General features: G+C 38.6%; 1 protein-coding gene across 2 annotated transcripts in view; it reads right to left on the bottom strand.

Annotated features, from left to right (window-relative positions):
• PLXDC2 (plexin domain containing 2) overlaps positions 1–27,292 on the bottom strand; it is a 254,784-nt gene that overhangs the window by 182,116 nt on the left and 45,376 nt on the right. The window contains exon 2 of one of the 2 annotated variants that reach the window (XM_057432785.1): positions 917–1,040. The exons of the other annotated variant lie outside the window; for it this stretch is intronic. The gene's annotated coding sequence lies outside the window, so the exon portion shown is untranslated. The remainder of the gene's footprint in view (positions 1–916; positions 1,041–27,292) is intronic. 2 annotated transcript variants of the gene reach the window in all.

Raw genomic sequence — 27,292 nt, 5'->3', positions numbered from 1 at the left:
TAAAGATTTTTGTGTATAGTTGTGGAGCATAATGGTTTTAATCTAGGCCAACCTGGTTACCAAAGACAAGATTGCTACAGAAGTGTGCTAAGGATCAATGCGTTCTTGGATCAGAAAGCATTTGCTGCACTTGCACTTCTGCTGGCATGGGAGCTAGTGACATTCAAGCTGTGTATGCCCATACAAAGGGCAGTCATCATCTTCTGAGTGGACATATTCAAAGTCTTATGCAGGGGGTTTAGGTGATGTGTAATGTTAGGCAATTCATTTTAGCCATGTGCAAATAACATAGGACGGATTCACACACAAAGATAAGTAGAAAATATTAAACATAAAGTATGTTTAACATAAACGGTGCAAACCAGAGGACATGTTGACAGATGCTTGAGGTTACTAATCATTGCATAATTTGCTTCCTCAAGGAACAGAATACATATCATAGAATCATAGAATGGTTAAGGTTGAAAAGGACCTTAAGATCACCTAGTTCCGACTAGAAAAAACTAATAATTTTTGTTAAGCAAAAATATTATTAAATCAGAAGATGGATTTTGAACAGAATGTGAACACCAGGAGGGACACGTGTTGACAATGTGCTAAGAACAACGGCCAGCAGGTCAGGCGCTTAGCTGTTTCTGCCACAGTGCAAAGCATCACCTATCAAAATACTTAGTAAGGCTGCAGTGTTATGAAGAATAGATTTTTGCTCACAATGCAAAATAAGTGCTTGGAAAAACTATAGCATATTGCAAATAACAAACCAACCGCATAGAAGACTTAAAAATACAGCTACCTCATGTTCTCTAGCACTGTCCACAGAGGCTTGTCTATAAACCTAAAATTCTCATGCAAAAACCCTATAAACATTTAAACAGCCTTTAAAAAGTACAGAGAAATAAAATATTTTTGTACTTACACTAATTTTCTCTTCCATATCCTTCTCCTGTACCTTACTTTTCTTCCCTAGATTAATTTTGCCAAGAGTCTTTCCTGTCTTCATAAAGTTTTTAAATGCTGCCTTGGTGTTCCTCGTTATTCACCTGTTATGACACAGAGCAGATCTGATGCTGAAATAGGACTATACCTTACTAATTTTTTTAGTGGCTTGCATTATTCCTTCCTACAGAGGATTAAGTCTAGAGAGTACTTTCTAAATCATGTGTCTGGCCATGGAAGTAGAGAGTGTCCAAAGCTAAAGAAATGTTAATCAATAAATCAGTAAATCAATACAGTGCAATTTCAGTGTCCAAAAATGGTTTTCTAGGTAGCAATTTGACAGTAGGAATATCTGCTCCTTAACTCTTTAATCTTGTTCCACTGAAATTAACAACAAAACCCTTGGGTAATTCTGAAGTCCCATACTGATCTCAAAATTTGCTCCGTAAGACACCTAAACATGGTACGCATTTGACAAATATGGCAGTATTTAACTCCCTGGTTCAGGAAATATTGCTTAAACTGATAGAAGCAATATTTTTTCTTAGAATTAAGAGGCAAACCCAATGACACGTTAAACCATATTTCCTCCACACTGCCTTTAGCAAAGTTGATTGGGAATAATCGTGATCAAATTTCATGTAATCCCAACAAATTTGTGTTATCAATTCACCATGTCCTTAAATCACAGGTTTTTGAGGGAGGAATCCCAACATCAGGTGGGAAACAAGGAAAGCATGAAGCAACCTTTCCCTTGTGAGGGAAAAGAATATTTTCAAGTGTAAAACAGCTACGAAGGAAAACAAAACCAAACCAAAAAATAACCCAAAGAATTTTGAGGAGCCTCATGTTAAGTCACATAGGTGACGAATATGAAAGCACAAACCAAGGATGTGAAACACTTATGATAATCTCTCCATAGCAAGTTTCCTCATATTTCCTCTTGTTTCTGATCTTTCGAACTTGAAAAAACAAAGGTGTAACACCACGGCTCCAGACAATTAAAAAAGCCCAAACAACCTACACTTGGATGTACCCATTGTCATTCTATTGAAAAATAAAACAAAATAAAATAAACCAAAACAAACTGATTTTTGAAATAACCACCTTCTCTGACAGACACATTGATTAGCTTGCATGTTCTTCAAGGTAAATATATCCCACATCTTCGCACACTGGCAAAAGTAGCAAGATCCGTCAGCTCATTTGAAGCACCAGTATGTTTTAATTTATATAATGATAGAAATGCATAAGATCTGCTGTGATTGTAAGGGTTAGGAGAATAAGAATGTCAATTTTAATAACTGTTCTCTTTCAAATATTTATCTGCTCTTCTATAACATATCCCATTTTTTTTTCTCACTTCTTTCTTTTCCCATTTCTTATTTCTCTCTGGTATCATTCCTTATCTGGTCTCACAGTTGCTTTTAGAAATGGAACCCAGAGAAAACTCCTGCTGGAAGATAACAGCTCTCCTTGCAGATTAAATAGTCCATGAGGAGACTTAGCACATGCAGGGGAGCTGATTCTGCTCAGTGCTAAGTACCAGCACCATCAGTCACACTCTGAGCATCAACAATCACAGCTAGCTTCAGTTGGCTTAGAAGTGGCAGCATTTTACTGGATTCAACTCTCTCAAAGACGGGAGAAATAAAAGCAAAAAGGAAAACGAAGCCACAGCTTAAACATGAGCAAAGGAAAATGTTGCAATCCAGATTTAATGTAATTATGATAGGAATTTTTTGTACATGCTAAAGCCATAATTAACCAATGCCCTTAAAAAAATCAAGAATCAGATGTTAAATACTGTATGCACTGAAAACCTTACTCTTGTACAGCTGACCTATTCTGCCAGCCTCTAGAACAGCACAGAAATCTGAACACAGCTTAAGACAGTTGCGGAAAGTTAATATAAATATATGTCATAATACAGTGACGGTCAATCATTAAGGAAAAATTTTGTATGCTGTAATACTTTTCTTGAAGCCAAATAAATTAATCACAGACTATGTTTAAAAAAATGCGAAAATTGTGAAGAAAAAACAAAATTACTGAATTTTCTGTGATTCAGCCTCTCAAAATGTTCCCTGGTGTCTGAGAATGACACACCCAAGGCACTAATCTAGCATTTCCCTATGGTATATCCGACTTAGAATTACCTAAGACACACACACACACAATAAAACCCAACCCAAACCAAATGACAATAGTTTTATAACAAAGTTTTGGAAAATCAGGCATACTGAATTACATGCAATAAAAGCTGAACCAGCTCCAGGAGATCACCTTTTATCCGCCTTCCTAACACTGTGAGCATTCGTGCATGTCTGAAGCTAATACATATAGGTGCTCGGACTTTACAGAGGCTGGAGAATTGAAAACAGTAGCAAGTCTCAGCCACTCATGTAAGCACTACACAGTTTCTAGTGATTTTATCTTAAGAGTATTCATCTAGCATCCTAAACATAGAGGAGAACAAAAAGAGCTGTAGATTCAGTTAACTTCAGCGACTCCAAGTTACCAGCTATATTTGGTGCAAATTAGATGCCTCAGCTTCTGCAATGTTTAAAGAAAACATACCAGCACATCCAGAAGTTTACTTGCCCCAGCATTTCACATACTGACTTCACACAGGGCTGAATCACACATGGAAGTACTTACCTCTCCCCACTAGTTATAAGGGGATCCTAGATAATTAACTGATTAGACTCATGCTAACCTAGCTCCACAGGCAGTTTATGAAACGACTTCCAGAAAGTAGGTCAAACTCATACCTAGCAATAAATGTATGCATGCAAGTTATATGGACTTGCTGATCTTGACCGCTGCAATCTGGTAAACATCATATAAAACAAAAACAACAAAGCAAATCTCACAGTTATGTCAAGTCCTTGTTCGGTATTTTACCTAGTGGTTCATCCTGCCTCTTGGAGTGGCATTTTAAAATGACCAACTTAGTACTGTGCTGACACAAAAATCCAGCAGCCTTGGATACAACAGCATAGCAAAAAGAGAAGCAAGACAGATGACTATGAACACCTGGAAGTGTCCCAGGTTTGACCTTCTGCAGAAGGCAGATGTGTCCACATGTTTAAACCACTCATGCAGTTAAAGCTGTATCATCAAGTTATTAAATCTTTTTAATGAATACACATTTCTGAATGCTGCAGTAAAGCTGGAGATTTCAGATACATTAATTAAGGGAGCATTATGCTGAATACATCCTCTACTTAAAATGTTATATGTACAAATGAATGCAGTCTATCTGTCAGTGGCGGTTTCTACTATGCTTCAGGGCAAAGCACAGGCAATCAAACAATACCAAGGGGAGAAGTGCAAGTTCAGGTTTTCAGTCTGCAGTGCCTTCCAAGAGGAACTGAGAGCATCACCATCCATACTGAGCACATCTTGTAAGAAGGCAGAATTCCTTGCATCCAATTTACAGGGAAATAAGAAAGGTTCAGGGTGGGTAGAAGGAAGGAAAAACAAAACCAGAGACGACTCTAAAGAAACTATTTAACTGTGCACAGTGTGTCAGCCTGTTGATGAATAAAACAAAGACAATTTCATTCATTAAATGGAGACTGCCAGTTTGTAAACATAGACTGTGTGCTATTGATTTAACTGAGTAAATTTCATCTATGCTGGGATATTGTAGGGATGTGCTGGGCTTTTTATGTCACTCCAAGCAATTTGGCTTATTTCTCTGTGTTGTACTTTTAGCTCTCATTAACAACTGCTTATTTAATTTAATAGCGCTTCTAGTGGGAGTACTGAATGTGTGCAAATTCTTGTAACCTCTCTTAATAGGCTTCCAGTGCAGGGATACAAGTCTCAGTTCCCATAAGTAGAAAAGATGGTCCGATGCCTTTAGCAAGGAGCAAGCCTGACAATGCTGATCTTCATGTTTTGCTGTGGCAAGACTATAATTGGAAATAATTTCTCAAAGCTAGGCCAGACCCTGAATCTATCAAAACATTCAATGGACTTGAGAACTGCAAGATATTGGTTAGCAGAGCCTAAAATTAAAATGTCAGGGTGTCTCAGCTTGGGACTAGCAGAAATTCAGTGCCCGAAACTGCATTTTAGATAATCATTTCCCCAAAGAAGAGAGAAAGCCTGTACGCAGAACAATGCCAACACCTTTTCAGTTCATCTAAATTAAGTAGGAAATTTGGAAGAGCTGCTCTATTGCAGGCTTACAAACAGAGCAAAAGAGAACAAGCCACCAGGAAAAGAGGTTTCATTTAGTCCAGCTATTATCATTTTGGAGACCAGTTCATACAAAGTCTTGCTCCACTGAGTGCCTCGCTGTCTCTATTTGGAAAAGTTTGTATTTCCAGAGAGATACTTGCCTTCTTTTCCTCATATTTACAGGGATTGCTCAGCCTTATGGTAGACCCTAGGAAAGTACACCTTACTTCTTGTTCCACAGAGGTTCTCATTCATCATCTCTTAGTAAGTCTCAAGGTAAAAAATTTCATGTGTTTACTTCAATTGTTGAAGCAAAGCAATCCATCACAGTCCATTCTGCATGAATTACTAGCATCAGGCATAACAGATTTACTGTGTTCCCTGCCCTACAGATCAAGAAGTAAAATCTCAAACAAATGCAAGAATTAGCAAAAAAGTCCAATGTAGAAATGATTTAACGTAAATTCTCTTCTTGCTAAATGTAAACTGACTTTTTAAACCATGACACCTAATATTAGACTTTTTTTTGTTCTTTAATTTTTTTTTTATTTTTTTATTTTTTTATTTTTTTTACCCAGGAGCTTGAATGTACTCATAATGAACCACTATGGGGAAAAAAAAAAAAAATCAATGATGGTGAAAATCAGTGCGTCTTATAGCACAGAAAAAAAAAAAATCTTACCATAATGTACCAGGAGAATGAGAAAAATTACAGGAATTTTGATACTGTAGAGTTGGAAATTTGCAGCTTCCCTAAAGATTTTCCTGATGTCCCATGACAAATGAACAGAAAACTACAACTCATGCAGACATGAAAAAAACTATTCTCAATTTTAGGAAAATTGAAGTGATACTCACGCAAATAATCTCCTAAGGACTGAAAGCAATGGACAATGGAATGGACTATTTTTAGGCATACGCCATGATTGGGGATAAATTTAAAAAAATCATATATATATTGGTCCTTCCTTTTCTTCTTTTCCCAATGTGCCAGCTTTCGTCTTGCCATGTGGTCTATAACAGAGCAATCTGAGCAATCAACAAGAAATTCTAAGCCAAACATGATAGTGACCTTTGCTTCTACAGTGACAAAGTTTAAAATGCCATCTCAACTTCCATGTGCTATTTCTTACAGCCAAGAAACCTCCTTTCATAACAAGCCTGCTATAGCTACAACCAGAAAAAGATTTTATCACAATGGAGCTCTGCTAAGCAGAAGACAATTTTCAGACTAGAACAAGTTTCAGTGGGAGCTAAAAAACTCACCATCTTGCTTTATCCCAAGTGCGATAAGCATTCCTTTACAGCATATATATGGTGCACACTTAATTTACAAAACCCCCTTAAAAGTACAATGGCACTGTATAAGCAGAAGGAAAAAAATGAACTGCATATGACAAACATTAATCAAGCTACTTAGCATGTTTCTGCAAGGCAGTGAAAAACTCCCTTGATAATGGGAGTAGTAAGAATATAAACAGAGCAGACATGGAGCAGACAAGGGCAGAGAATAAAGCATTTAAAAGAAAATGTGGCAAATAATCATATCTTTATAAAGGATTAATAGTGCTCATTACATAGGTACCTGCAAATAGTTTACATATAAATTGATAAATTTATATTACAGAACTGATAAATACTGTTCACTGTCATTTCTGAAAGGAAATAAGGTAATGCAGGCTATTAAAATTCAAACAAAAGATTCTTTAAAACCCAAGACATCAGCTTTCGGTGTTGGGTAAATGAAAGTCGCAAGAAGGTCACCCCCACTGAAACAAGAGGAAGACTGTGCTGTTATACTCAGTTATAAGTTTGGACTTATTAAGAGAGCACTTGCCAGCTCATCAAAGTTAAGCTCCTTCTCATCCAATGTCTTTGCTCTTGATTATTAACATCCTTATTCAGGTACAAACACATTGCTGCTAAAGCTACCACAAGTCACCTGCTATAAATCTGTTTGGAAGTTTGATCGCGTGGTCGGGGGTGTCTGACTATGTGTTGATGCATTAAACACAGATATCATACCTATATACAAATTTCTTTTCCCTCTCAAGTCTCCCCATACATTTAATCTTTCTGTGTCTCTCTGGTCTATCGCTCCCTGAAACCAGAACTGGCTTGATATTTTTGCCTGGCACAGTGTCAGAGTTTAACAAATAAAAATTAATAACAATATTCCAGAGGGAATTGTACAGCACCAGAGGAAAGCTGTCTTAAGGTCACATGTCAGTGGTGTCTGCTCGCTGCCAGCAGGTTTTAAAGGGTTTCGAGGAGAGCCCCTGCAGAATATTGAGCAGGAGAACCCCCGTGGAGTCATTCATCCAACCCTGCATTCTACTACCAGAAATAACATGCTTGGGAATCAGGTTGGGGGAAGCAAAAAAGGCAAAGAAAAGTAAAATAAGCAATAAACTAGACATATATGTACAGTTAAACTGCTTGGAAGTGAAAACTCAGCAAGGAGGTAAATGTTGCTACATAACTCTGAGACCAGACATGACACAGGAAGCCTTGAAGACCCTCCGATTTCCATGCAGTTTAATTGTGAGCGCTTTCCTCCTTCAGGAATTAAATCAATGAGAACCATATAACTCAAAGAGGCTTGTTGTGGGCTCTATCTCTCGCAATCAGCGCCTAGTTTCATTTTTTCATGAATGCTGCCTCTGTTGTTGCAAGTGCTCCTGTACAACTGGATGGAAGAAAAAGGTGTGTGGGAATTTTTAGATGGAAAAGTCTGTTGAATTTGAATGAGACATCTCCACTCTCATTTCAAATCATGCCAAAGGGTAGATGCAGGGGAAGTAAATGACATGCAACTAAGGGCTCAACAAGACAGCCATATAAAAAGATTGAAATGCAAACTGAGTAGTCCAAATAAAAAAGGCTGAGCCTTACTTTTTATTTTTTAATTAAAAATCCATGGCATGAATGCCTTATAATAAGTTAAAAAGGGTAAATGAATCATCTTGACAATATTTGCAGAACAAAGAGGAACGTTACATTTTTCTGTGACTGAAAGGGACATGGTAAAAGTCAATAAGAAGCAAGACGCAGCCTTCTTTCCTCTCATTATACTTTCATTAATTCAATTACTGAATTCTTTGAGACTCTCCTCCCCCACTGTTTCCACCCTGCCCCCATAATGAAAAATTTCACCTTGACACTACCTTTTAAATCAAAAACATTTCTGCATTCATGGCTGGTGTGGAATTAGCAGCCCCAGAGAATGGCATTCAATCCCAGTTCACTGCATGGGAAGAGGATGGACAGCAGAAAATTGCTTTATAGCAGTCTTCCCAGCCCAAGTATGAAGATAATAATTTTAATGCCAATTTGGATGCGTGTTGCTGTGACAGCCAGTGAATATGCTGGTTGTGATTTACACATTCAAATAATAGTTACAGTACTTTGTTTTATGATGGCAACTATCCAGGATCACTGCAGTTGCTACATACTTCAGTGAATCATAAAATCAAACTGTAAGCATGAGATCGAAACTTCACATTTCATTCATTCTCAGCACTTCCTGATATCATCAGTACTTAGTAATATTTAGATGCAGTTATCCCACCACTATTTTTATTTGCACAATAAAAAAAAAAAATCAAAATGATATGCCATTACTTAAAAAAGTTTTAGACCAGAGTAATTTTTTACATCACTTCTACTGGTTACAGAAGGGTGAATGTTTCCTGCACTAAGCACTAGAAAAGGAACAAGAAAACACTGTACTGAAGGGGGAAAAAAAATAGTAATTCCTTATTAAGGCAGATTTTCACAATAAAAGCTGCATCCATAGTCTGCTTCCAAGACGCATGCACACATTTCCAAGCTTTCTTCTCTATAGAGCCATCCCTCCCTCCCTCCACGTTTCACGCAGGTTTCTACAGCAATGCTTAAAATTGAGTGCCATGCACACACACACCAGCTGGTGAAGGGTCTAGAACACAAGTGTTATGAGGAGTGACTGAGGGAACTGAAGTTGTTCAGACTCAACAGGCTCAGGCGAGACTTTGTCACTCTCTACCACTATCTGACCGGAGGATAGAGTGAGGTGGTAGTTGTTCTCTTCTCCCAAGTAACACACAGTAAGACAACAGGAAATGAGTTGTGCCAGGGAAGATTTAGATTGGATGTTAGGAAAAATTACTTCACCAAAAGGGCTGTCAAGCATTGGAACAGGCTGCCCAGGGCAGTGGTTAATTCACCATCCCTAGAGGTATTCAAGATGTGTGGATGTGGCACTTAGGGACATGGTTTAGTGATGGACTTGGCAGTGCTAGGTTAACAGCTGGACTCGATTATTGTAGGTCTTTTTCAACCTAAACGATTCTATGATTTTATGTGTTGCATGACCAGGGTCTTCTGCCCCATTCAGCAAGTTATGAGACCTGCACGGCAGGGCAGCCTCAGCCACTGCTCACTTGCAGTGGCAGCTTCTGTCTGGCCCTGGGACAGGCAACTACACAGCTCTGCCAAGACACCACATGAAACAGGACTGTACATCATGCTTTCTGGTTTTAATGTGGAGCTAAAGTACTCTGTTTACCACAAGCAGGCTGAGCTTGAGGTCACTCATTCTGGGAGGCTGCAACAAACAGGTAAGAACCACTGTCACCATAAAACATCTCAGTAAACAACTCACTCAGATTCACACTTAAATTGATCCAGAAGTGTTCACTCAAGTTAAAAAGCTTCTTTCATCCACTTCCCAGTTCGTATTTTCTACCTGTGCCAAGTCTCGGCATGGTTTGCCATCACCCTGTCCTTGCATCAAAGAGAACATTACCTGGGAGGCCATGATTTTCCCTGACCCTAAATTCTCCACAAGATTACAAGCTACAAAAGGTGCCTCAATCAAGGGATGGATGTTCTGAATGCTGGGAGAGTCTGGCAGAGATCCAGGTTTAGCTCAGTGTGCAGACATGCATCTCTACCTCTGGATCAAGTCCCTAACCTCCTGTTAGGTACAAAACAGCTTTCAGAAAGCCATGCAAACAGCTCAACTTAAGACTTTGTATGAAGGAGAATCTGCCGAATACCAGTGCAGGCTGTTCTCAGTGTTAATAATTCTAAGCATTTTAAAATCATGTCTCATTTCAAGCCTTAATATGTTAGACTGAAGCCTTCATTCATTAGAACACTTCATGCCTTTCTGCTTAATTAGGTGGCTTTCTACTAGAGTAAATGTTTTCACCAACATTTCTCTGGAACATGAAATATCATCCTTTTGGTCTCTCACTGATAAGCTAAACGGATCAAGCTTCTCACTGGGAGAAACATCACCTTTGTCAATCTTCTCAAATTTATTAGTATTATTTCTGATGTGACAATGGGACTGCTTCTAATCATGCATATTATTTCTAGCCCCTTTTAGCTGGTTCATGCGTCTGAAGATAGTGTTTGGTCTCCAGGTCACCTCGCCACACTGGAAATCACATTCCACTGGTCACCACTCAAGCGCTTAAACCAGCCTCGAGTGACTGCTTTTGAAAACACCTCCTTTTCTAGAAAGGTTACTTTTGTGTTACCCTGTTTTTAGTGGCATTGGGTGTTTGTTTCTTGGGGCTTTTTTTGGTGCTCGTTTTTTATTTTTTTTTCTTAGTTTATGTGTTTCACATCAAAATTCATCATAACATCTATGTATTCAGCGCTGAAGCTGAGGAAATAGAGGAGAAAAAAGTCTGTGTATATATATATATATAAAAAAAAAAAAGCTCCATTTGCAAATGGGCAAAAATACCTTTCTGAATTGCCAGGAAATACCATTATAGTTTGCCCATATGTACCAGTATGTATTAGAATATCATTCCTCATTTGAAGTAATATAACGCACTCTGTCACTCTGGTCATGTAATCCTTTTTTAAAGCACTACAAATATCCCCATTTGCTTTCAGCATAAACATGATGCGAAATATCTGACTTAACTATCTCTGTAAAAAACTATAGAAGAATGAAGATTAAGCTGAAACTCACTTTCATTATTTATCTCCTGTCTTGGCAGGGCATTGATCCTTTTAACAAACATTTCCTACTTAAGACAGAAAAAAATTATTAAAATGTTAAAAACGATGAGAAAAAGGCCTGGATATGGATGTTACAATGCACAATCCTGGTGCAATGGAAAAGCACAATTTAAAATGTAATAACTTGCAGCATTACACTCATTTCTACAGTACTGCAACCAAATTACAAATAACAGGGACACCATCTGTTCTCTAAAGAACCATGGGAAAAAATGTCTGCTAGCAATTAGGAGATTGTACAGGAGACATGATTTCTACAGATTTCACTTCTTTTTTTTCTGTTTTGTTTTGTTTGCTTGGTCTGCAAACTATGTCATCAAATACCAGTGGATGATCTTACTGAGGTTTTTTTTTCTTCTGTTCTAGCCTTCTTAGCTTACAGATGTACTTTTTAATCAGTGTATTTGGTATTCATGACTAATGTGAATTTGTAGAGAAGAGATCTGAGAGAATTATGTGGATTTACATTTAGAGCTTTTCCCATCCTGGCAGACTGACATTAGTTGAACATTTATTCTGTTCTGGCTAATGTATTCTCTCTCTCTGGCTTCTCAATTATTCTTAGCTTTCCCTTTCTCTTTTCAATAGTTATGGTGCATTAGTGCAAGTACAGTTGCTTTCCAGTTATACTATTACCGAGACTTTGCAAACATGTGGACAGTCATGCTGTCACAACTGATTTCACTGTTACAGATTTCCACAGTCCTAGAGGGTTTAAATTTAAAAGATACTACGGATTTGTTAATGCATTTTGCAATTCGTTTGTGTTAATGCATTCAGTAATGAGCTCAGATTTTTGGAACAAGTTTGTGGCCTTTGAATCGTATTTGAGAGTGATTCCTATGTATACAATCCTACTCTGGCACATGGTATAATTACTATTCAAATAAGTCAATAAAGACATAGTGAAATGCAAAACAAAGTCATACAGGAGAACTAAATGGCATATGCTGCAATATTACTTGCTGCCATATATGTTCTGTTTGGCCAAAATAATCTTTCCCTAAAAAATAGCGGTTCCATTTCAGTACTACCATAATGCTTTGAACAGTTAGGAGCTTTGGCAGCAGGGTTGCAATAATTATTTTTGTTTCCTCTTATAAACTAGCTGCAATAGGTTTAAAAAATACCAGATACCTTCTTAATGTGTCTCCACCTTTGAACAAGCACATAATGCTTCTGTAGACAGAATATCATCAGGATTATGACAAGTGGGAATTAATCTGTAATTTCAAACTACACAAACACCTGGGCTCCTGCAAAAATCTATCCTTGTTGCAAAAGAAGCTGCTACAGACGCTGTACTAAGTCAATCCTCTGTGCTAACCCCCCCCAAAAGCCTTTATAAGCATGACTAGTAAGATATTACAGCATTTGTCCATCACACTGAAACCCGGGATTTTTACTTTTCATAGTGAGGAAGATCAGGACCAGATAGATAGGACAGAAGATAAACCACACCAGCATCTTCAACACATCTACATAGAACAATCCCGGCACATGAGACACAGAGGAAGCCAAGGGGCACTTTGACCACATTGGCATTAAGAAATAGGAAACTGCAGTATTAGTTCCTCTTTGCTGCTAAGAGATTTGTTTCAAGATTGACAGAAGCTGAACACGTGTAAATTCACAGCTACACAGAGAACATATAAAAAGACTTCACAGTCATCTACTGAATGATTTTAACAGCAGAGAATTTAATGCCAGGATTTAAAACCATAGAATTTTACAGCTGCCAATAAAATTGCTCCAGTACAAGTGAGCACAGGCTTTGATTTCCTGGATTTTTCCTGGATTACTTAATTTTGATGGAACGCTACTCTTGTTGTTTTCTGGTAATAGCCAGAATTACACTACAGTAGGCAGAACTGGCCATTGATCAATAGAGAAAAATTCAATGGCAAGTAGAAATTAAGTGGATCTGAGATGAATGCAAGATATTTTCACCATGGAGAAAATCAGCCACACCGGTTGAACTAATCGGAGCTATGCTTTTAAATCTGACTTGTACTGTATGCTGGAAAACCCATTCTGTTCCAGTGAGCTTCAAGGACTGTGATCATTATATCTAAAAGTGGAAATTAAGAATGATTATCCTGTTCCACTTTTGGCTAATGTGAGTGCCCGACAGTTTTTATACAAATGGCAGGTCCTGACTTACCAGTTTATGTAAAAGGAATCTTTGTGCACTGAAAACAGAAAGGAGTGCGCAAGCACACCTCTAGACCAGACCTGGCAGCACATGAGGGGCAAGTGAAAGGAGCTTGGGCTCCTCCAGCACAGCCAGTGCCATGGGGGACACAGGATGATGGGAAGGACCACCAGCACTCATCTCTCTCAGCAGCAGGCAGGCACTGCGTGTGAAGTGAGGGGAGACAGGATCAGGCTCTCCGATCAGATATTTTTTGCTACAGGCACGAGCAGACAGCACCTTCTGCTCCTTCTGACCTTCAGAAGTATGTTTTAAATTTTGTGAGCTAATAGACTTCAGGGGCCAGAAATCGTTGTATTTTTATTTATCTTTGAAAAACAATTTGTAGCCTGTTTGTGAAAATGTGTGCATAAATAGATGGCATAAGAAAGCTCAAACATACCTGATTATTTAATTGCTTCACTTGCTCAGAAAAGGCTCAATGAGTAAAACTACTCCTTGATTGTGCTTGTGGAATAGAGCCTTAGTGAGTATACCACAGCAGAAATCTAAGAGAAAAAGCATAACTACTCAGTCATACTTTGCTTTAGGCTACTCACAGCACTGTGGCTAAAAGAAGATTATATGTGCTAGGAGACATAAGGTTAGCCACACTGGCTGTATTTGGGTGGATGGTGCATATGTCCTTGCACATGATCAAACATTCCTCCGTTCTGATGGGTTTATCTCAAAAACCACGGTATGAGAAGTGCAAAAATTGTATTTTTTAAAACAATATGTATAGCAGGACTATTGCATATTTCAGTACCCTGCCTGCCCACAGGATCAGAAGGGCAGAATACCTTTTTTCACATAGCTACAAATGAAGAATACCCTCAAAACACCACTCTGCTGCTATTCGGTCTTCCATTCATCAGAAGAGACCACTTAATGAAGTTCACCGAGTTTTTTCTTATCCCTCCTTCACTGCTCCCATTATAATTTCACTGTTAAGAAAGGAGATGTTTTGAGTTTTTTATATACATAAAATATATTACATTTTGAGACTGCTATGTGTGAGTAGTACCTCCATTTTCTATATCTCCATTTAATAACACACCCCCTGACCCTAAGGGAATAAAATAAACATAAAAGAACCAGGATCTGTATTACAAGTGTACATGACAGACACTCACACAGCAAAGATAAAAGCACCTTTACCATAAGGGTTAATGTGGTCTCTAGGTAAGAGCTCTCAGAGCCTGGGCCAAGGCAGCATGAATGGCCATCACAACCCTCACTGCTACCTGCTCTGCACACTTAGCACATTTCTGTGGCTTTCTCCTTTCACACAAGGCTGTACAACCTGTGTAGAAATACAAGATGCTATCACATCAAAATTTCCGTGCAAAAAATTCCCTGTGAAAACAAGGTAGCTCACTCTAGACACATGGGCGCTTTCTCTGTGAAAGAAGATGAGGGGATAAACACATACAAACCCATATTCTATTTCATATGGCTTGATAGCAATGGGATAAAAGTCTACAGATTGCAAAAAAGCTGTAGTCCAAGTGCAAATAGTGATGTGAACAGGAACTATTCTATCCCTTACTCATTACCAGAAGCGTTGCAGCAGCACACTGCCTCCTATGGCAAGAGCCAGGTTCAGCCTCCAACACTGCCCCACTGCTCAGTTCTACTCCCACCTTCTACTTTGCTCTGGGATTTGAGCAGAGTCCCAGTCCTCTGGCTACTGTTTTGGAGGATAAAGTAGCTAGTGCAGACAACACAATCTAATCCTGCATTAGGCACTTCCCAGTAAACAGCAAAGAACATGATCTGCCCTGGAACAGCTCAATTGCAACAAACCATCCATCACCTCTGCAGAAACTCAGGGAAGGAATTTGGCATTTCCTACAGGTTCTAGACTGGTTCCATAGAAGTCAAATACAGTTTTACTACTACTTTGCTTGAAAGACTTTACCTTCTGTGCCCAGTTTCAATGAGGTTGTGGGTCTTTATGTTTGCTTCCTCCCTTGATGAGGGCAATCCTGATGGACTAATGAGGTGGAAAGATGCAGCTACTCATTCCACAGCTAACAAGTCCTGTTTCTTTCTGAAGTGTATCATCCAAAACAGCTGGTGACACTTTTAATGAAAGTCTATAAAATACTTATCGATGTGACTACAGCCAAGCTTTAATTTGAACTCTACCAATGATGTCCTTAAGCAAAGCACTTAAAAAATGACCAGAACCCAGAAAAAGAGAAATCTGATTGTAACTCTCATTTGTAATATGCCATGCAGCCATCATGTTTATCAAAGTTTAACAAAACCTGGTGAGTTCAGTAACGTACTACAAAAGTACGTCCCTACCAGTCATGTAGCTGTTTGGTTGTAGTAGCAAATCATCTATGTTGAAATCATGGATTTACTACAAATCAAAGCATGCAAATTTCCAAACAAGCTATGTAACTTTTACATTCTGTTTCATTAAAAGAAAGAGGGGAAAGAGGAAAGGGGGGAAAGAGGAAATAAAGGAAAACGGAAAAAAAAAGGAAAAGGTGGTAGGAACTGACTTACTGATTTGCAGTTTAATTAATGGTAAAATAATTTGTTGAACATCAACAAGATTTAAACATTGCCCTGAAGGAGTATCTGGAAGTTCAATATTGTGTAGTCTATAGCATGCTTCAGTGACCAAGATAAATCAATAGTTAACAAATCAGGTAATATTATTTGAAAAATGGAAATCTGCTGTTTTCTGCTAAATGCCGGATTAATCAATACTGCCAAACAGTATTTTTGCCATTTTCAATACCACAAAAATTATCGTATTACTCATTTTTTATTCCTTCCCTTTTTTACTTGCAAAGCTGTTAAGTCCCCCATAGATTCTACTTGGTTGAGAAAACCAGGAAGGAACAGAGCAAATGGCACAAAAGATCATTTCATTTGCTTGATTAGGCACATTAATGAATTCCACTTAGACTGGAAAAATGCAGTGAGCACCACAGTATCATACACTGCTTTAGCTCGAGTGATTCAGAGTCTGTGCCATTAAAATGTACAGTAAACTGTAATCAAGCAATTAAACATGAAAGAGCATACATTGGACTGAAATGTTAAGACACCAAATGCCTTGTTTGTTTTATGCCTTTAGCAGCTTCAGCTTTAGCTGTGTTACAAAATGACATATGCCCTGGCAGAGCTGTCTAACTGTGGTTATTAAAAACTACCTCTTTTTCTTTCCTACCACAAAACAATTAATTATTTTGTTCGTATGCTTTTGTAAGCCCTTTCTATTCCTGTTAACCCTTTTGCTACTCACAGCAGCTGCCTTCCAGAAAGCATGATGATGGCTAGAAGAACAAAGGTAGGCCGGCTTTCCTTAACATTAAGAAAGTAACCCTTTAGTCTAAACAGTATAGTTTTACTATAACCTAAAAAGGGTGCCAACATGAAAAGTTATTTTTATCGGGACTGTAAGGAATTGCAAAACTTCATTGAAAGGGACAGATTTTCTGCACTTCTTAGATCAGAATGCAAAATATATTAATAGGAAACTCAGATGAAGGATATAAAACCAGGCATAAAAAGATGACTTTTTTAACCAAGATAAGGTGATCTGTAAGAAACAGTTATGACTAAATCTCATTTGAACAGTTTTTCCAATAATTTCAGTTTGTGAAAAAAATCCAGGTCTCACAAAGACTCAGCAATGAAGTCTACTCTTTATATAGCAGCAAAGTAAATACAGGAATACATTTTAGTACAGCAAAGTGTAAATCAATACCGAAATATTACAACATAATACTTCATTGATGAAAGCAGTGTTGGAAATGGTCTAGGACATAAGGATATGTCATATCTGTCTTTTAAACATATGTTATTTGAGATCTCAGTTGAAGCCTTAGGAGTGAACTTGTTCCATGCCAACAGGTCAACGGTTTTGTATAAGAACTAAGTATTCATTCTGATTACTGGATGACCTCATTCTGATTCTCATAAAGCAGAAATGACAGTTGCTGAAAATGTTAGTAAAATATTAGAAAAAATAACTGTAATTATATAGCAAGTGTTCTGCTAAGGAAAGTTTAAAAACAAACCCCCAAAATCCTAGAGTTTAGGAAAAAGCATGGCTATACTTAAGTTGTCATAGTGGGATCTTTAAGCACCAGGTTTCATATTTTAACATGTGTGTTAGCCTATTTTTAGAAGGTTATGTTATGTCCCAAAGCATATTTCTTTTAGTCGAAACAGGAAGGTAAAAATTATAAGACTTATTATTGTGTAACAGCTACTAACCAGCAAGGTATGCTTCCATTTTTATTTTTTTCCCAAGACAACAGAGACATATACTAGACCTACATGTTGATTTTTTTCACTCTTCTTTTTTTTCGCAAACAGATAATATGTATTTGAGCCATTAAAATAAAATATTAAATGTAAGAATTAAAGACTTACAAAGTAACCCGTGAGTCATGATTTAGGGAAAAGAAACAAATAAACCTTGTCAATTTTTAAAATTAGAAAAAACAGGTATGTAAGCTGCATTATAATGGTTTTCACATCTTAGTCTGAAGCAGGAATCAATCTAGTGAGACTGTACATTGGCCTGATCAACTGTCACATATTTTATTGTACAAAGTCTTCTCCCTATTTTCAGTGTTGACTCTTGATCACATGCAGCATAAGACCTTCCTCCATGCTCAGAAAAACAGGGAGCTCAGCAAAAGCAAACAGTGTCTGTGAGGTACCACAGAATCATAGAATGGTTTGGGTTGGAAGGGACCTTAAAGATTATCTACTTCCAAGCCTCCTCCTCTCTGCATAGCAGGAAAAACATCTGTGCAGGATCCAAGGCAGAACCTGGCTCTCAGCAAAGCAACTGTCTCGAAAAACACATGAATCTGAACAAGACTTTTCTAGCCTTTTTCTAACACACACACACACACACATACACACTTATTCCTTCAAATAGCTTATTCATTAATCTATGGGGAGTCTTCCACAGCACTCCTAACCTCTGTGCAGAGTCATCTTCAAAAGAACAACAGTGAAGAAATTAGAGACATTTCTGAGATTATGCCATATTCTGGAGACAGTGAACTCTTTTTTTTTTAACTTACCCCAGTGACTGTCTAGTCACATTCCTGCCAAAAATTTTGTTTTTCTCTTTCCATGTTTTCTGTTCTTCCTTTTTAAGTTAAGTCAAAGATTTAAAACAGCTGAATTTTCAGGTTTGAATTGAGAATAGGCATTTACCCCTCTGAACTCGCAAAATAAACTTTACTTATTTCCATCAAAACTTTTGTCTTTTTTTTTTCAAATAATTTTGTGAACTGAGCCGCACTGCAGCTATGTAATTAATCAGGTTGTGAATATGTAGCAAAAAATAAAATGGCGGTATTGAATACTTTATATTTGATTTTAGCATACATAAGTCTGCCAGCAACAACACAAACTTCATTTTGCTGACATCTTTCCAAAATAAATAAATGAAAATAAATTTAAAGGTTACGAAAGGGCTTGGCTCGACAGACTTGCATGTTCATGTCCTCTGTTTTTCGAAACAGGAGGAATGTGGATAGTGGCCAGGACATCTGTCAGACAAGCTCCATCAACAGCCATAAGTCAGTGAGCTGGACGTCTGCAGTCTAATAATGCTGGCAAATCAATACTGTATAACATTGAAGTTGGTGGACTTGCAGTAGAGAATTCAGCTGTGACTAATTATTATGATCAATTTATAGTGCGAGAAGAGCACAATTACGGGATTGGTGCTGCAGACCAAACCAAGATTTGTTTTCTTTCCTTTTTTTTTTTTAAAAGACAAATACCTATCACCGAAACCACCAAAAAGGACAAGAGACTAAAAATTATTATAGCTGAAAAGCAAACAAAAGGAAAGCAGTGTGATTTATCAGAGAGATATAATGGATCATTAGTACATGACATAACATACCAAAAAAGCCCTAGAATGGTTATGCAGAGATTACTTACCTCTAGAGGTCATGCTGTCCATGACCGATGATGTGATTCTTTTTCCCCCTAAAATCTAACTAGATTTCTTTTTTTTTTTTTCACTTGTGTCCTTTGCTACTTGTCCTACCACCTCCCATTTTTAGCTGCAGACAGCAGTGAGGTAACTCCTCACTCTTTTTTCTTGGGGCTTAACAATCTCAGGCCCCTCAGCATCTCCTCACCTTTTATTTTTTCTTCCAAAATCTGCTCTGTGCCAATGAACCTTCAGAAAGAACAGTTCCTGAAAGGTGGAAAAAGCCAACGAAATTTACTTAATCCTGTGTATACTTTATGACAGCATTTCTGAAAAGACAGTTACACGATTTTGTTTACAAAGCTTCCAAGTCATTCTCAACACAACCTGTCTCCAGTGAGCGCATGGAGCTGGTGTATTATTCAGTGTAGGACCTCTCCTTCATTGCTTCCAGAGCTAGATAATAGGTTGAGACCGAGGGAGCTGATACTCCGTGGCCCAAAGCCAGACCTGACAAGATTGCTGAGCAGAGCTGTCAGGTCACTCATATTCCTCATACCAATGCTGGATGGCATTGGGTTAACAGAAATGCACATGAATGGAGGACTTTGCATTCTGGCTACACAATCACCAGCATTCATGTCCCAGGTTTCAGAAGCCCTAAATCGTCCTCTGTTCCCATGCAGAATCTGTGCAGTGCTGGTATATGCTTTACACTGGATCAAAACATGGGAGCTTGCTCAGGACAGGCAGCAAGTGGACGGTTTCTAGCTGCTGCCAAACTCTGCTGGGCACAATACTCACCACGAGCAGGAAATTTTAACAACATTTAACTTCACTAAATCCACACACAGCTGGGCAAAAGAGGCAGGGAATTTCTGCAATACAGAACCTATCACCACAAGATTTTAAATCCAGGCAGAAATCTAGAAACATCAGAATTCTAAAAACAGAATCTGATACACTGCGCATACATAGGTAAACCAGGGAAGTAAGTAATCCCTTTAATAGAAAGCCACTACTGCTCACTACACATTAAGGAAAAACAAATAAACAAAAAAAAAATTGTCCCCAAATGCAGTTTTGACTGGAGAGATTGTCTTGCATGTCAAATTAGCAGACTATATGTAAGCCTGTCTCCCATGGATCTGTATAAATATGGAGTATAATAAGCTCCCATGTGATAGAGCCAACAACAGCCTATATTTCAGGTACAGAACAAAGAATATGAATGTGTGAGAGCCACAGAACCACACTACCACAGCTCTGGCTAAAGAAGGAGAAATATCTCCCTTCCTCCCAGGTCATGAACACTTTCTACAACAGGTCAGGACCAGTGTCGGGACCTCAATTTTACAGTGTGCAGGGGAAGCAGTCAGTGTTGAGATCTGTGTACAAGAAAAGAGAAAACAATGGAAGAAAACAATGTTCAACTGCACATATGACTAAATACATCTCCAGAGGCATAATGGTAGGGTATTAGTCAGAGCCAACTATTCTCCCTCTCCTTAAAGCCCAGTATACATTTCCTAGAAACAAGGGAAAGGAAAAAAAATAAGTTGTAAGTTTTTTCAGAGGTGTTACAGTAATGTGAGCTACATTTGGTGTCATCCGCTGTTGATAGTGTTCCCACAATAGGGTCAGGGACAGCCCAAGCCTTCCTGGCAACAAAAGCAAAACTCAGATTTTGCCATTCAGCTTTACCAGTATTAAAGAGCTTGTTTCTGGAGTCACAGGGCTTGGCTTGGATGACTGGGAGAAAGGCAGCAGCCACAGGGAGCTGGGCTTTCTGATTCCACACCCATCACGTGATGCAGAAGACGTCCAGGTCTTCCTCGCCTGTGGGGTGGGCAAAGCAGAAAGCACAGCCATGCAGTCTGGGTGCCTCTGGCACTTAGATGCTCTGGTTTCATCCACTCCCAAAGCAAGCCCTAGTACAACAAACTGCTCAGGTTTTCCCTCATTAGCAATTGTGCTCACTACTTTATCACTTGAAACTACTACTTTCTCAGTATTAAATATTTTGTACATATTTTACCATGCATTATACATTTCAGTTATAGTGATAAGATCCATTTACGCTGCCCTATGGCAGTCCCTGAATTATACTGCCACTCTTAGAAGCCTATGAACAGCATAAAATAGAGAAGCAACCTGCTCCAAACTTTAAATGCATTGTCATATCCTGCTTCTCATCTCAGGCAGAAAGGGGAAAAGGCAGGTACTCCTCAGTAAGCAAACAGACATACTTGCTATAAATCAAGTTGCACTTACATATGCAAAGAGCATAGAAATTTTACTGTTTGGTTCATTACAGAAGTGCTCATCCTTACCTAGGTTTATTTCTTTAGCATTTTTTTAGCAATTACTTCCTAATGGCATGCATTAAACCTCTCTTCAATTTTAAGAAAGGACTGGACAAATATTTAGATGAGATTTTAATCTTTAAGTTGCATTTATTTATTGCATATGTTCACAGGTACAGGTTGGGCAGAGAAGAGATTCAGAGCAGCCCTGCGGAGAAGGACTTGGGGGTGTTGGTCGATGAGAAAATGAACATGAGCCGGCTTCAGTGTGCACTCGCAGCCCAGAAAGCCAACTGTATCCTGGGCTGCATCTAAAGGAGCGTGACCAGCAGGTCGAAGGAGGTGATCCTGCCCCTCTACTCTGCTCTTGTGAGACCTCACCTGGAGTATTGTGTGCAGTTCTGGTGTCCTCAACATCAAAAGGACATGGAACTGTTGGAACAAGTCCAGAGAAGGGCCAGGAGGATGATCAGGGGACTGGAGCACCTCCCGTATGAAGACAGGCTGAGAAAGTTGGGGCTGTTCAGCCTGGAGAAGAGAAGGCTGCGTGGAGACCTCATAGCAGCCTTCCAGTATCTGAAGGGGGCCTATAGGGATGCTGGGGAGGGACTCTTCATTAGGGACTGTAGTGATAGGACAAGGGGTAACAGATTCAAACTTAAACAGGGGAAGTTTAGATTGGATACAAGGAGGAAGTTTTTTACTGTGATGGTGGTGAGGCACTGGAATGGGTTGCCCAGGGAGGATGTGAATGCTCTATCCCTGGCAATGTTCAAGACCAGGTTGGAAGAGGCCTTGGGTGATATGGTTTAGTGTGAGGTGTCCCTGCCCATGGCAGGGGGGTTGGAACTTGATCATCTTAAGGTCCTTTCCAACCCTAAGTATCCTATGATTCTATGAAAAAAGGACATGGAGCCGTGGAAGCAAGTCCAGAGGAGGGTCACAAGGATGATAGGGAAGTCAAGTACCTCCCGTATGAGGACAGGCTGGGAAAGTTGGGGCTGTTCAACCTGGAGAAGAGAAGCTGCATGAAGATCTCATAGCAGCCTTCCAGTATCTGAAAGGGGTCTACAAGGATGCTGGAGAGGGACTCTTCATCAGGCACTATAGTGATAGGAGAAGGGGTAATGGGTTCAAGCTTAAATAGGGGAAGTTCTGGTTAGATAGAAGGAAGAAGTTCTTTACTGTGAGGGTGGTGAGGCACTGGAATGGGTTGCCCAGGGAGGTGGTAAATGCTCCATTCCTGGCAGTGCTAAAGACCAGGGTGGACAGAGCATTGGGTGTTTTCGTGTAAGGTGTCCCTGCCCATGGCAGGGGGGTTGGAACAAGATGATCTTAAGGTCCTTTCCAACCCTAACCATTCTATGATATATTGCTTGATAAGTGCAGATTGCCACATAAGCATAGAAGCATATAGCTTGCAAAAATTGCATACAAGTTTTTGAGTTTAAAATCTCATTGTTCTGTAGCTGGAACACTAAGCTTTAAAGGTATTTTGTATCCAGCATTCCTGTGAACAATCCCAGATGATAAGCAGAGCTGAACTCCCCAAGCCGCACTGTGTGATGGGAGCAAAAGCAGCTTACTCCCTTACTGTAACACAGAGGCAGCTCAGACTGAAAACATAAACTTCTCATTTAAAAAAAACAAACCAAGAGGTTACCACTGGGTTAAAAGCAACATTCCAGCCAATCCTAATGAAAAATTTATCCCAAATTTTAATGTCTTAGCAGGTCAACAAACCGCATTCTCTTTAGCCCAAAACCAATGTAATAGAAAATTTGAAATTTCTATCGGCCCACCTTGCAAACTCATACAGAATGTCTCTGTGAACATGAAAATGCTTATTTGTCTCCTAAGATAACTACACAAGCAGAAGTAGGCTGGATACAAAAACACAGCCTTAAGCAATCTTAATTTTTTTCCAGAGAAAATCTGATAAGATTTACCATTATGGTATGAATATCATACTATGCTGTCTTCTGATTCTCATGAAAAACTACTAAGGATCAAACTCCATTTAAATACTTTATGTTAGTTCTGGCTCAGCTAATTAACTGAATTCAGAGTTTTTAACTTGTGGTTTGTGGGTCTGAAGCCCTATGAACCCCGTCAAAGTGATTCTCAATAGGTAATTAACAAAAGCAAACCCATTTTCAGTAAAATATATCAGCTGCACAAGCAGTCAGCAGTCATTAGAAAAACACTGCAGCCTGTAAACTTATGGTGTTAAAAATCTCTACGTTACTGGTTTTTAATTGTCTAGCGCATCAAGATGAGTAGGATTATTTTAAAAATAAAGAGAAAAGGGTTTAGATACGGCAAAGGAACGCAAGTTACCCGTCTTTACCAAACTGCTTTTGAAGACACACTGATCTCCCCCTCACCGCCTCATCGTGCAATATGACAAACCATCAAAGTTTTGACATTTGCTACAATGCAGAGCGACATTTTCTGCGAGGACTTGGAGACATTTAAATGGCAGCATTTTTACCTTTCTTCTCAGCACTCTCAGAGAATTTGACTCCTCTTCAAAAAAAATAATAAATTAAAAAATAATGCTGCTACAAAAAAAAGAGGAGGTAAAAATCAAAGCAAGATTACTAAATTCTAGGACTTTCTTTTGTGAGTAAATCAGAGCCATGTCAGAGAGCTAATAATATAAGAACACAAACAGGCCTGGGGTTAGAATGTAGGAAACGAGACTCCGTTCTTCCAGTGTAGACAAAAAAGCAACCCTCATTTATTAATGGGCCACTCATTACAACTGGAGCCATAAAATTTTGTACTATGAACAATCACACACTGTACATTTTTAAATACATTCTGATGGTCTGGAGTGACTAGATTCTTTAATTGAATGTGCTACTGCTTTTAACATATCACTGAATGAGTAGTATTCTAATAACCCAAATACATCTCTGTGAGAGATCTAAACTATCCCTATCCCTAAATGAGTTGTCATATAGCTATAAAAGCCCCAACTAAAGACTATCGATCATCACATTTATTTACTGATGAACTGTGAGTGACACAGTTACACTGAGAGCAATATTTAAAGAAGCTGAGCAGCCAGCAGGCCAGACATGATTGCAAACCAGAAACTTTCAATTTGCATCTGGACTTGTTATTGTCCAAAGATTGCACTCATTCAAAAACTCCCATGCAGCCAAGACAATTAGAGAATCAACAGGGAATGGAAAGGATGCAGTAATATGACTCCTACATGATGCTGAAGAAAGCCAAAGGTCAGTTTTGTTTTTTCTCACTAACAACTCAAAGCAATCATTTTAATTTAAGGAAGGCTTCAACTAATGTTTGTTAAGATTAAGCACCACTTTAGAAAACTCTAAAAGGTAAAAAGGGTTAATCAAGTCACAGGAGCCACAATGTCCCACCCACTTGCAACTGAGGAGTTTCATAGTGATGCAGAGGGCAAATGTCAGCGCAACTTCTACAGAACATGCTGTGCATTGTTAACACTTGGCAATTACAAGATTGAATAAGAGCTCACCTCTACAAATGCTTATTCACAGCAATAATTGCTATTCCAATAAGAAAGACTATGGAAAACAATGGGTCTACTAAGATGCTCACAAGAACTGAAGTCAGGGTAAGATTGTTCTACAAATGAGAAGCAAAACCAATCTAAAGCAGCCTAGCCTATTCTCTGTCTTCAAGAAAAGTCATGCACTTTCTTGAAGCAAGAAAGCAGGGCCTTAGTTTAGGTCAGGTGTTCCTTTGGTTAATCTTATTCTATGTTGTGTTGTGCAATATACTCATGCAACATACCCATGATTTAGGTAAACTGTGGGTGGACGACAATCCCTGACAGATTTAGCAATCTCTACCAGACGCTTTGGCTAATTACACAATAGCAATATGCATTACTTTAATCTCTTTTTCACACTGAAATTACTCCAATTGCAAAATTTGACAGTGTGATAGCAACCTTTAGAAAACACTTTGTCCCATCTTATACAACATAATAATAAGAAATGAGATACAAAAAATAAAATATGCTATGCGATTATAACACTATTGTTCTTTTGCATTTTGCAATATTGGAAACAACTCATATTGCAATGCTTCTGTCCTATTACTCATTGTTATTTCAACAAGTGCTTTAACAGAGCACACAGCAAAGATGGTTGACTGATGGCTCCCAAACCAAACATTTCTCTTGTGCTGATCATGAAGTTGGCACCTTCTTGGTATACGGTTGTCATTAGAAGCAATCTGGCACAAAAGGAACTGAGAATATCACAAGGGAGCTGCTGAGACCAGGTTTGCTGGGTTACACAAAGCACGGCTGCACACCCAAACCAGCCTACTCCCCAGCACACCATGATGCAGCATTAGCCTTGCCATAAAACTACCTCTTGCCTTTGAGATATGTACACACTTTCTCCTCCTCTTGCCTTTCTGAATTACCTGCTGTGTGACTTGTAGTCAAATAAAGGTTCCCTTGGGTATTGTAGGACTATAATCAATCTGAAGTGTACCTAACACTGGGACAGAGAAATGATATTTTTGTGAAACTCTTTTTACCATTAAAATTCTATTCATGGACACATATGTCTTTGTCTGCAACTCAAGATGGGTAACGGGTTTTAGCTGTAAAATGAGAATTTTTCAAAAAGAGAATCAGTTGCATAATTTAGCCAGTAAAGTTCTGGCATAGTCTTCCCCGGATCCACAGGCATAATTTCTATTAACATAAATGGGAACAAAGTACACACAGAAAGGTAAATGAAAAAAGCAATCATTTATCATATTCATCTGAATATGTTAATATAGATTTCACACAGCAGACATGAATTTTCATTTTCACAGTCTGTGCCATGTTAATATCCATATTTTTCTGCCTCTATGTTTAATACTTGGCAATAGGCCATTAGATAAACCATGAACTACAAAGGAAAAGCAAAACAAATGCATGCTCAAAGAGAGTCTCTGCAATCAGCAGTGCAGAATTTGCCAGATGGAGCAGATGATGTGGTCAATGAAGGTGCAGAAGGTGAAAAAAATTAAATCTAAGGGAATAAACAGGATGCCTGACACCAGACTACTCCCCAAAATCTCTTGTGTTAGCTTCAGCTAACTGTGCAGTCAGGTGCACATGGTGGACATGCACTAATTATGCGTGCCTCTTTGCTGTTACTGAATTTATTGATTGTTTTCACTGTGCTCATCTCATTTCTTTCCCATTATCTAGTTTGTCCAATAAGTCTCCACTCCAAACACCTTAAACTGTAAATTACAGCTGCTAAAACCCCTAACAACGTTTCTTGTGCATTTTCCACATGGTTGCCAAAGGTATCAAAAAATGCCTTTTCTTGAGAATTCCTGCCACCTTCTTCCCATCTGCACCATAGTATGCTTGCTCACTGCATCTACAGTTATTCCTGGGTTTTCCATGCTTATAGCTGTCTACTATTCCCCACACAATATTGTGGCTGCATGTCTTCATATTCTTTCAAGATCTGTATATTTTTTTTCAATGAAGCCTACTTAGCACACTGAAGATGCCAAGAAGAATTACATAGTCTAGGATGACAGCAGGTTTTTTGAATATACACTTCAGTGGCTCCCATAATAATTTATCTTTGAAATGCAGGATAATACTATTCTGTTAACAAACTATGAAAGACATATATATAAAGGTGAAATACATATGCTCATATATATATA

This window comes from Pezoporus wallicus, unplaced genomic scaffold, assembly GCF_028554395.1.
Source record: "Pezoporus wallicus isolate ANWC-B61680 ecotype Strahan unplaced genomic scaffold, APGP_CSIRO_Pwel_v1 scaffold_2584, whole genome shotgun sequence".
NCBI lineage: Eukaryota > Metazoa > Chordata > Aves > Psittaciformes > Psittacidae > Pezoporus > Pezoporus wallicus.
The sequence above is the reverse complement of the archived record's forward strand: the minus strand, read 5'-3'. Positions and strand labels throughout refer to the sequence as shown.